The 11676-nt window shown below is 42.9% G+C and overlaps 1 pseudogene; it reads left to right on the top strand.

The window, feature by feature from the left end:
* Positions 1 to 3071: 3071 nt before the first annotated feature.
* On the top strand, positions 3072 to 6263 carry LOC147902739 (uncharacterized; annotated as a pseudogene).
* Positions 6264 to 11676: the final 5413 nt, after the last annotated feature.

Genomic DNA, 11676 nt, shown 5'->3' on the forward strand with positions numbered 1-11676 from the left:
GATATACTGAAATCCATGAGAATTCCATGAATAACCACCACCATAAGTGTAAATTTATAATGATGAATAAAATGATCAATATCCTAATGAGAATGATGGTAAAAATAGATTGCTGAACAAAAACATAAATATGCTAAAGAAAATATTAGTAAAGTAAATTTACGAAGGGAAAAAAACACCTAATAATGACAAAAATGGAGGTTGGAGATGAAGAACATCATAAAGTAGAGGATGGTATTGGTTTGATAGGAAATATACAAAACTTATGGATAGGACAATAAATCTGGTAAAGATGATGAGGCTTTTGAGTAAAATTATGTAAAAAGTAAAAACTTGAGACAACCATGGCAATGATGAAAAGTAAGGGGAGGAAAATCATTAGAATTGAAAGCCTCTACAAGATTAGTTTGATGATCTTGGGAGTATCATTTAATTCCATATTTCATGTTCTTGGAATATTGACTCTAGAGATGTTGCTTGTGGCATGATTATGAATCTACTCCTTATTGACTCTACTTGTTGTGATACTTATTTGGTGAGTCTTATCCTGGGAGGTTGCACCACTTATTTGGTGAGTCTTATCCTAGGAGGTTGCACCACTTAGAAATCCTATGTATCACATGCATTCAAGGGCTACTTAACAAACCCCTCAACTCAAATTTATTCTCCAATAAAACAACCCCTCTTTGCTTAAGAACTAACATATCTTCCCCTAAAATTCTATTGAAGAACCCTCTTCTTATTGTAATCTTGTTGAATTAATCCTTAAACTCCTCTATTTGAATTGATATGGTACACTAACATTCTATGAGGTGAAGCCCCTAAGCTCTTATTAATGTCCCTTAAAATGAATTTGAGGCAACCTTTATATTTGAAAGGAAATACCTTCTTTTTCACTTATTTCCAATTTGGCAAACTGTCCTCTAGCTAGAAGGAAAATTTCAATGTCACCACACCCTTCTTTTGCAAATCAAAAAAGTTTCCCCTTCTTTAATGTATTTGTTTCCTTTTACAAAGGAAAAAGTTTCCTCTTTCTCTAATAATCTACCACTCACTAATAAACTTGCAATTCTTTAGTCAAACTGTCATCAAATATTTTTCTACATATAATTCAAATGACATAAGACATGGGGTATTGATAGTGGATCTCCCACTAGTATGGACTAAAGTGCGGGATTGCCAGTCGCCCAAGAATACACTACTTATTACTTAGCAATAGAGACAAAGGCATAGAAATTGAAAGGAAGCTATTTTTTTTACTATCTAGTATTAAGGAAAGTTATATGTAATAATATGTGCATGATTGTAACTAGGTCAAAAAAACATATCTATAATTAAATTCACACCATGGGTATAAAAGTAGATTCATGAAATGAGTACCATATGATAGTGATAATCATAGAGATGAAGATGGAGATCATGAGGACAACAATAAAAAGAAGTATTGCAACTCATTTGGAAAGTAGATAGGGAAAGAGCACGATATGATAATGATAATAAAAGCGATGAAGATGGAGATGGGTTAGAGGAAGATGGCAACTAATTTGAAAAAAATAAATAAATGCCCATGATGGAAAAACAAGGGAAAGAGATGAAACTTGAGAGCATTCAGCAAAACTTTCTAGGGACGTTCAACATTAACTCTTATGCAAACTGGTAAAACTAATAGATTTTTCCTCAATGTGTTTAGGTTCATAAATGCTCCTAGTTTCAATTAAAGTAAAAATATGTATCTAGAATTACTAACACCATGGGTATAAGAGTGGATTGATGAAAAGAGTACCATATGATAACGATAATAATAATAAAGATCGGGACAACCATTTAGAAAGAAACATGTCAACTCGTTTGAAAAAAGAAGAAAAGTACCATGCAAAAATGTTAATAAGATGGAGATGGGTAGTAGGTACCAAAAGGAAGATGGAAACTCATTTGAAAAAATGTAGGAAAAACATAGAAGAAGGGACCTATAGTGGGAAAACATGAGAGCATTCCACGGAACCTTTCTAGATGTAAAGATTGGTTTTTTTTCAATGTGCAACATGATAATTATGATAACAAAGATAAAGATGTAGATGAGAGATAAGGATGGAGATTGGAGACAAGGAGGAAGATGGTGAAAAAGAGGGTGGCAAAATGCTATGGTCCTCCTTTTAATAAAAGTAAGAGTAATTATTAACTTTAATATAAAGAACAACATAGAAGAGGGGGCCTATGCTGGGAAAACATGAGAGCATTCCATGGGACCTTTCGATTTTTGGCCTGCCCTGTGAAGGTAGGCTTTAGTAGAGTGATGGTTTCCTTCCCAAACGGAAAATTCATAATTTTGAGGTTTATTTTTTTTGTCTCTTTTATAATTGGTGCAAGTTTCACTTGTTATTTTTATCCCTTAAATTTCTCCATCTTTCTCTCTAGTTTCGCAGTGTCTCTCTCACCCCCTCTCTCTCTCTCACACACACACACACACATAACTTTCCGCCCTCTGTTCCATGTTACCCATCCAATTCATCTTCTTTTTCTTTATTTTGGATGTTGGGTACGCCGTTTTCATCATTTATATGATTTCCCTTGTTTTTCAATGTGTAGTGTGATAATTATGATAATAAAGACAAAGATGTAGATGAGAGATAAAGATGGAGATTGGAGACAAGGAGGAAGATGGTGAAAAAGAGGGTGGCAAAATGCTAAAGTGTATGTATGGAGAAGGAAGAAAATGAAGATGAGCGGGTGTGAATGCATGAAGTGCTTATCATGATTTTTCTCCGACGCGCTTATCATTGCACAGAAAGTACGGACCCAGCGAAGACTCCAGTTTTCTTTGGGTTGAAATTTGAAACAGCAAGACCGGTCTGATTTTTCTTAGATGCACGGGGAGTATGGACCCCAGCGAACACCAAGAAGAAATTTGAAACAGCAAGAGTCAAGTATGCCCTGTGTATTCGTCCGTAGGATGGTTGGATATTGCGTACTTAAAGGCTTACATGCAGCTCAAGGTGTATTCATTGGTAGATCGAAATTGAGAGAGGGGGAGTGAGATGATCTGCAGGAGGAGCAGCAGGCGCGTTGTTGCGATGAATCGTTTTGTGTGTTGTGTTGTTCTTCTAGTTTTAGTATGGGGGATAGAAGGCTCGTCTAGTATACGTAGTAGCAGCACCAGCACCACCTCAGTGGTGCATGAGGCGCTAGGGGCGTTCAAGCGAGCCATCATCAGCGACCCTCTTCACTCCCTCGCCTCTTGGGACGTATCCAACCACAGCAGCAACCCTTGCAGTTGGGCCATCTCCATCATCCTTAGCAACAAATCCTTGGAAGGCTCCATCTCCCCCGACCTCTCCCTCCTTCACAACCTCTCCTCCCTTGACCTCTCCATCAACAACCTCTCCTCCTCTCTTCCCTCTTCCCTCCCTCCCTCCCTCACTTTCCTTGACCTCAGCCAGAACTCCCTCTCCGGCACACTTCCTCTTTCCTCCATTGCCAACCTCTCTTCTCTTCGATTTCTCTCCCTCGACAATAACCACCTCTCTGGCCCCTTCACCCTCCCTCCGTCTTGCCTTCCTCAACTCTCCTTTCTCAGCCTCTCTAATAACTTTTTCTCCGGCCCCCTTCCTCCCGAGCTCTTCCTTGCAAACCTTTAACGTATCCATAACCTCTTCACCGGTCCCTTACCTTCCACCGGCATCGGAAACCTCACCAGCTTGACTCAATTCGATGTCGGTGTAAACCACTTTCAAGGCCCCATCCCCCCCGGCTTAGGCCATTGCCATGCTGAATTTCCTCAGTCTTCCCACAAACAATTTCTCTGGCGGAATACCGCCTTCGTGGGGCCTTTGCAGGAATCTCCGATTTCTGTCCTTGTTCCAAAACAATGGCAGCGGTGACCTCCCACCAGAGATCGGCTATCTCTCCAAACTTCAGTACTTATCGCTGGGATCCAACATTTTCACTGGAAAAATCCTCCACATAATCGTAAATTGCAGCGAGTTGTCTATATTGGATTTGAGCAGCAATCCTTCTACGGGAGACATGCCTCCCGACCTTGGGTCACAGCTGCCGAAGTTGAATGTCCTGGTGCTGGAATTCAACGTGCTGACGGGCTCTATCCCTGCATCTTTAGGAAACTGTTCCAGCCTCACGTTGCTGATAATGGGCTTCAATAATGTTTCAGGTACGTTCGTTGTTATGTGATTCTCTCCTTGCATGGACATCTTGAGCCTCTCTCTCTAAACACCGTTTAGGATGTGTTTCCAGGTACCATTCCCGAAGCCTTGTTCCGATCCCAGCAAATCAGCCAATTGGACTTGCAACATAACGAACTCAGCGGAAGCGTTCCACCTCAGATCGGGAACCTTACCTTGATGCAAAAAATGTTCCTTAACAACAACCGATTCACGGGCAGTCTTCCGCAGCAGCTGTGTCTGCTGGCTACACTACAAGTTGCAACGTTTGAGTACAACTTTTTCTCCGGAAATTTGCCTGACGATTTGTTCAACTGCAGTGCATTAATGAGCCTTTCCCTACGTTACAATCGTTTTCAGGGTCCCATTCCTTCATCTGTTGGCCAAATAGCAAACTTGGGAAGTTTCGAGGCACAGGGCAATAGGCTCACAGGATCCCTACCGCCCGGACTCTCCAACTGCACGAAACTGGAGGGGCTCACTCTCAGCAACAATCTGCTTACTGGCGAAATCCAGGGATCAATAGTCGCTAGCATGCTAATGTTCAACTCTTTGGATGTCTCTAATAACAAGTTTTCTGGTCCTATACCTCAAGCTTTTGGCGGTATGATCCACCTTCAGACTTTGGATCTTTCCCAGAACAAATTTTCCGGTTCAGTCCCCTCTGACCTTGCATCTTGCATTGATCTTCTTTTCCTGAACCTCTCCCCGAACAACTTAGATGGAACTATTCGTCCGCTTCTTGGAAAGTCGCTGCTGAGTCTCCTAGTGCTAAATCTGTCTCATAATTCCTTCGTTGGGAACATCCCAAAAGAATTGGGAAGCCTGAAGTCCCTTCAGCAGCTGGATTTGTCTTACAATGCTTTCTCCGGTACAATTCCCTCCTCGTTGGCTGACATAAACGCTTTGCTGTTTCTCAATCTTTCATACAATAATCTAGAAGGTACCGTGCCTAGCGGAGGGGTCTTCGGCAAGTTGACGTCCACATCCTTCCTCGGAAATTCGAGACTCTGTGGTCATTTTGTTAATAAAACATGTTCAGAAAAATCGTCCTCCCACGCCTTGACAAAGCTAGGAAAGATCGGGTTGGCAGTTGCAGCGTCGGCTACAATTCTGCTTATCTCAGGGATTGGGTATTGCTATTTCGCAATTTATAGAAAAAAACGCTCAGCAGATCTGAGAATAAAACTGGAAGACATTCAGCAAGCAACGAACAATTTCAGTGAGGAAAATATTATTGGTACTGGGGTCACAGGAAGTGTGTACAAAGGCATGATCACGGATGGTAAAATATTAGCTTTCAAGAGATTCACGCTTGACAACATCGCTGTTCGTTCTTTCATCACAGAGCTGCATTTCGTGGGGCCGATCAGGCATCGGAATTTGGATAGGATTTTGGGTTACTACTCCGATCAGATGGACACCAATATTTTGATACTAGAGTACATGCCGAACGGGAGTTTATATGGCCATTTTACATCCGCATGATGGCGGCACATGCAGACTCTCGTGGGAGATTCCGAACCACAATGGGCTGTGCGCAGGGGTTGCTCTATTTGCACCATGACTGTCCTACACGTGTGATTCATTGCGATCTAAAGCCTCGAAACACCTTGTTCGATTCGGACATGGACGTTCGCATTACCGACTTTGGTCTCGCCAAAGTGATGGCAGCCACCGTGAGATCTAGTTAAACTCAAAACATGCAAGGCACCCTCGGATATATGGCACCCGGAAATACCCAATCCCACTGCCGATCCCCTGGTTATTTTTGTATCTTTTGTTGCAAAATTGGCGAGCTATGGACATATCCTTGTGATGAAGCCGGTGAGTGGATGGAGGCCATCGGACGAGGTGGGCAGCGAGGAAGGCAAGACCTTAGTGCAATGGGTTCAATCGATGTTTGACGGTGACGATAGACTAGATATTATGGATGAGAAGCTGTGTGAAGAGTGCAAGGAGCATATGGATCACATCAAGGAGCTATTGAGTATAGCGCTCCAATGCATGCAAGAGAATCCAAAACGGAGGTCGACCATGCAACAAGTCATGCAAATGCTGCTGTCTTCACTAAATGCTCTCTCCTAGACTTCTCTCAAGTTTCTACAGCATAAGTATAACTTGGCTTTTGCTATCGTGTGATGTAAACTCCTTTGTTGGCATCTCATTATAGTTAATACCTATAATGCATGTTATGACCCTTCTAGGGTTATGTACAAATATTCTAATCTTAATGGTAGTTGTACATTTTGTAGATTACACAGTTGTATTTGTCCTATGGTTCGTAGTGTCTCTCTCCTAAACTATCGGTCCAAGATAAGGTGGGCTTAAGGGACTCTATGGTTACACACTTATTGGCATAGTTATTGAGTATCTAGTATGTGTGTTCTAGTCATAGGTGGTTATGAATGTATTCGCATAATGCTTTTAGAGTTCAAACATAATGTTGACATAATTGCTCAACTTTGCTCTAAAATATGTAATGCTTTTAGAGTTCAGCCATAATGTTGACATAATTTCTCAACTTTGCTCTAAAATCTATAACTGTAGATACACATCTTCAATGAGCATGATTCAAAGCCACAATTGTTTTTAAATGTGAATGAAATTCGCATGCCAAAAGACTTTTAATGTACAACTTTGAAATTGGCATAAATTCACATTAATGCTAAGTGCACTTGGTACTTAGCTTAATAAACTAAATTAAAGCAGAAGGCTCAAGAGATGAAGGGAAGGGGTAGTCGTAGCAAGAGGAGGGAGGGTTAGAGCGGATCAAGCAGAAGCCTTGAGAAAGGAAGGGGGTGGAGAATGTGCTTGTGAGTCACGAATAGGGAGAAGCTGAGAGGTGGTAAAGGTTGAGAATCAAAGAGACAACAAGGGGGGTGAGAGAGGCAGAGAAGGGATTGGATCTACCTTAGGGAGGGGGACTAATTCTTTCTGGGACACCGTTTAACTTATATTAGTTTAAATTTTGGGTTTGAGGGAGGAGAGGGTCTAGGGAGAGTAACTAATTGGGAATTTGAATAAAAGTTGAGCAGCGGACCATATATTGGCATCTTTGTGAAGTATCTAGTATGTGTTTTCTAGTCATAGTTAGATATTATAGCAGTCATTTCAATATAGTCCATGCCAGCAGTTTGAATTTAGTCATTATGACAAGTGCATCTAATTTCATTTCCAGGCACAAGCTTGAGTCAATTAGTAATGATTTATTTCCTTCAAATTTTAGAAGCCATTCCCGTTCATGTCTCAAAAAACATATCATAAATGATGGCAAGTGCACATTATTCATTGCACAAGCTCACATTATTCATTCCACTTAACCATCAAAAGCAACCCAAGTATAACACCTAATCCCATTGAATTTGATTTCCAGAACAAATAGTCAAGTTTTGTGGGGGGTCATGTGGAAAAACATGGCTTATCACGTGCATTTAATAAAATGGCATTTTTAATTTGTGTTTTTTATAGAAAGATATTTAGAGAGGTATGAAAAATAGACTAGAAGTATTTAAACACATCATTTCCATAAGATTTTTCTTATTCTATGTAGGTGATTATGGCAAATAAAATTCGAGTCACAACAAGACAAAGCACCCATAGACGCGCGCACAGACGCGTTTCATGAACTAAATAAAAAACTTACGGGCGCGTCTATTTGCGTGTCAGGAGACCCGCGTCTATTTGCGCGTCTATATATCAGACTTACGCGCGTATAGACGCGCATATACACGCGTATATAGTCGCGCCTATAAACGCCGTGATAGACGCACGTATAAACGCATTTCGAACAGACAGACGCGCATATAAACGCGTTTTTAAACGAACTGATAGCCGCGCCTTTTTTTTTTAATTAAAAATTTTACAGAATACTGTGTATGTTGTGTATGCTATATAGTTACAAGAATCCCATATCCACATTCTGTAATTCAATTCTTACAGCCAACAGCATTTTTATTACAATTGCAAATAAAATATTACGCAATAAAATTGAAAGCTCAAAAAGTGCTTGTATATACATATAGCACGAAGGTAAGCCACGTCATGTGGCTCCAAGTACAAAGAATAAAGAAGCTAAGCCATGTCATGTGGCTTCAAGTACAAAAAATAAGAGGAGTCTATATACAAGAGGCACGAAGCCAAGCCAATGGCTTTAAGTACAAAAAAGAATAGTAGCACTACTTCTACGACTAATCCTCGCTGCCTTCCACGCTCCCTTCTGCGCTGCCTTCTGCGCTGCCTTCTGCACCTCCTTCCTCGTCTTCCTCGTCGTCTTGTGCAGGGGTGCCCTGTAAACAAGGGACAACATATATCAATGTATGAAAAATCAAATCTTTACTTATAATTTTGGCATTATTTAATTACTTTCAAATACCTGGGGGGCCTGTCCAGTAGCTCGGGTATACTGCTCCTCAGTAATCAACCCGTCATCATAGAAGTGCCTCCATGTATCTCCTCTGCGATGGTGGCGGTGGTAGGCTGTCTCCACTGGAGTAGGGTATCTGCCCACGATCTCAAGCTGCATGACCGCGATACACTTTGTGGAGGGATTAGTACAAAGAAACAACCAACCTCCTAATAAACTACATAAGCAATATAATTTGAGATCGATACTTACAAATTGGGCCTCCCATGAGTCAACACCCCCTGCTCCAAAATGCGCGCTCCCATACTCCTCCATCTGGATCCTCCGTGCCTCCACGTGCTGCAGACTGGGCTCCTCCCTCGCTGACTTCATTGCCTTCTTCCACTCACGCTTCTGAGCGGTGTGGGGCGGGCCCCTTGGAGGTTGACCTGCCTCAAGTCTGGCAAGCTCCGCTAGTGCCTGCCTCTTAAGGGAAGATCTTTTATTGCTAAGTATCGTAACAATCTTTGACTTCCCCCATTTATCTGTGAACTGGCGATTGGGGGGGTTAGGATACCTAGAGCGAACAGTAGCGAGGGTCTCATCAGCCAACCTCTTTGGGTGGTCTTTATAGTGGATAAAGCAATCTCTGTAATTGTTAGCAATTACAGAGCGCATGAAGGCCATTATGTCCTTCCCCCGCGCATCCATCAAGATGCCTCCTGTCTGGGTGATGTCATAATAAATCGTACCATCACCTAGAGGCACGTCTAAATCATCTGAATCCTCCTCCTCCTCATCGCCACATGGCCCAAAGCAGCATCCGCCACCGCTCTCCCTGCTACTACGCCTGCTACCCTGTCGTGTCGAGCTCGTACGCTGGCCACTCGTAGCTGGGAACCGCACGGGACTACGCTGACCACTCGTAGCTGGAGAACCGAGTCTCGACGGCTGGGGAGTACGTCGACGGCTCGCTGAGGCAGAAGGACCTCCTGAAGGCATGGGGGAAGGGGCATAAGACGGGATGGCAGAAGGGACATAAGACGGCATGGGGGAAGGGGCATAAGACGGTACATAAGACGGCATGGGGGAAGGGGCATAAGACGGTACGGGGGAAGGGGCATAAGACGGGGCATAAGACGGCTGTGCGGACTCCGCTGGGGTGATCTCAGGCGGTGTGGGGTGGCTCGGAGTCTGTACTGCCGACTCCTGGGGAGTGTTAAGGGTACCCGTCATGTACCCGTATAACTCCGCAGGACTAGGAGGGTGTCCTAAAAGATTATATAAATCCTTCCATATCGATTCCCGCGGATCAGGTGAGCTAGAAGCACTTCCTGGCCACATCTTGAACTGGAAAAAAATAAACAAATCTATTACTTTGGGAGCTAAGAAGAAAGGGGGGAAAAAAAAAAAGAGGCTCTGTCAGAGCGCGTCTACAGACCCGTCTGATCTGCGCGTCTATAAACGCGTCCAACAGAGCGTCTAACACTTCGTTTAACCCTCCGTTTAAAAAAGCGTCTAACAATCCGTTCTAGAATCCGTCTAACAGTGCGTTACACAGCGCGTCTAAAATCGCGTCTAAAACTTCGTTTAAAACTCCGTTTAACATGGCGTCTGTAGAGGCGTCTATATTCACGTCTGTGAGTGTCTGGCTCTTCTGAGACGCGCATATAGACGTGCATATGGTGGGTTGTTTGTTTGTAGGATGTCTCCATCTTCAACAAGCAGCTCCAGTGAGGATGAATCCCTCCGTATCCACCATCGCGAAATGTGGTTGGAGCAAAAAATCAAATGTCTGTGTGATCGATGTCGAGGAAACATGTATCGTGCACGCAGGATTACGCTCAATCATATCTCAAAGTATGGAGAATGGGATGTGACCGTAAACAGGGTAAGGATTTGTAAGTTAAGGTTGATTGAGATATCTATGGGTGTTCATATGTTTGAGTTATAATGATCCCGTTTTAATTTGATACAGGATGCAGTGCCACACCCGCACATGTTACCCTATGCCCGTCGTGAGGAAGCGAAGCGTCGGCGATATGAGGTGGGATCTTTAGGAGGGACCGTTACGGATGCATGGAGTGATGGTGATAGTAGCCCTCCACCATTACCTCATGAAGCCGTAGAGGAGGAGGTGTTTGATGATATGGTGCGGGATTTATATGTCCATCAAGGGAGGGATAATAGCATGGAGCAGGATGATCTTTTTACCGCAGCATCGACTCCACTGTTTGAGGGGTGCACATTCTCTGTTCTACGTGCCTCCCTTGAGTTACTAAACTTGCAAACCATCTATGGATGGAGCAATGCAAGTTTGAATGCATTACTCAAGTAAGCTTTAAAGTCGATTTTGCAAACATGGTGAATTATGCGCGTGGGTCAATTACTCGAATGCTTTTCCTCATTTATGGTCTTCACGTGCAGGCTATTGTGTAAAATGCTTCCAAGGGAGAATAAATTACCGACCTCAAGAGATATGGCAAGGCAACATGTGACCTCTCTTGGAGGATTAGATTACAAGCGCATCCATGCATGTGTCAACGATTGCGTTTTGTTTCGTGGACTACATAAGGATGCAAGAGAGTGTCCTACTTGTGGAGAGGCAAGATATAGAGCAGATCTCAAAACCTTGGACGTGCCTCGTAAGGTATTGCGACATTTTCCCATAATCCCTCGCATCCAACATATGTTCAAGTGCAAATCTATTGCAGAGCTCATGTCATGGCATTCCTCCCATCGATCAACCGATGGCAAGTGGAGAACTCCTGCGGACTCTCCTGCGTGGAAGCATATTGAAGACACATGGCCAAGCTTCAAGGAAGAACCTAGGAGCTTGAGACTTGGATTGGGTATGGACGGTGTGAACCCATTTGGTCTCAAAAGCACGTCTTACAGTGTATGGCCAGTGGTATTGGTGAATTACAATCTTCCACCCTCTATGGCTATTAAGAAAGGACATGTCATGCTGTCCCTTCTAATTCCAGGGAAGCATAAAGTCAAAAATCCTGATGTTTATTTGGAGCCTTTGATTGATGAGCTAGAGATACTTTGGAGAGGTATCGAGGTGCATGATGTGAGCAGGTCTCCCTCGTCACGAGACTTCAACTGCAAAGCAGTCTTGATGTGGACGATGCATGACTTCCCAGGCTATGG

The sequence above is a fragment of the Dipteris shenzhenensis genome, chromosome 4, assembly GCF_047967505.1.
Source record: "Dipteris shenzhenensis isolate YYH24624 ecotype China chromosome 4, Dip_SZ_1.0, whole genome shotgun sequence".
Taxonomy (NCBI): Eukaryota; Viridiplantae; Streptophyta; class Polypodiopsida; order Gleicheniales; family Dipteridaceae; genus Dipteris; species Dipteris shenzhenensis.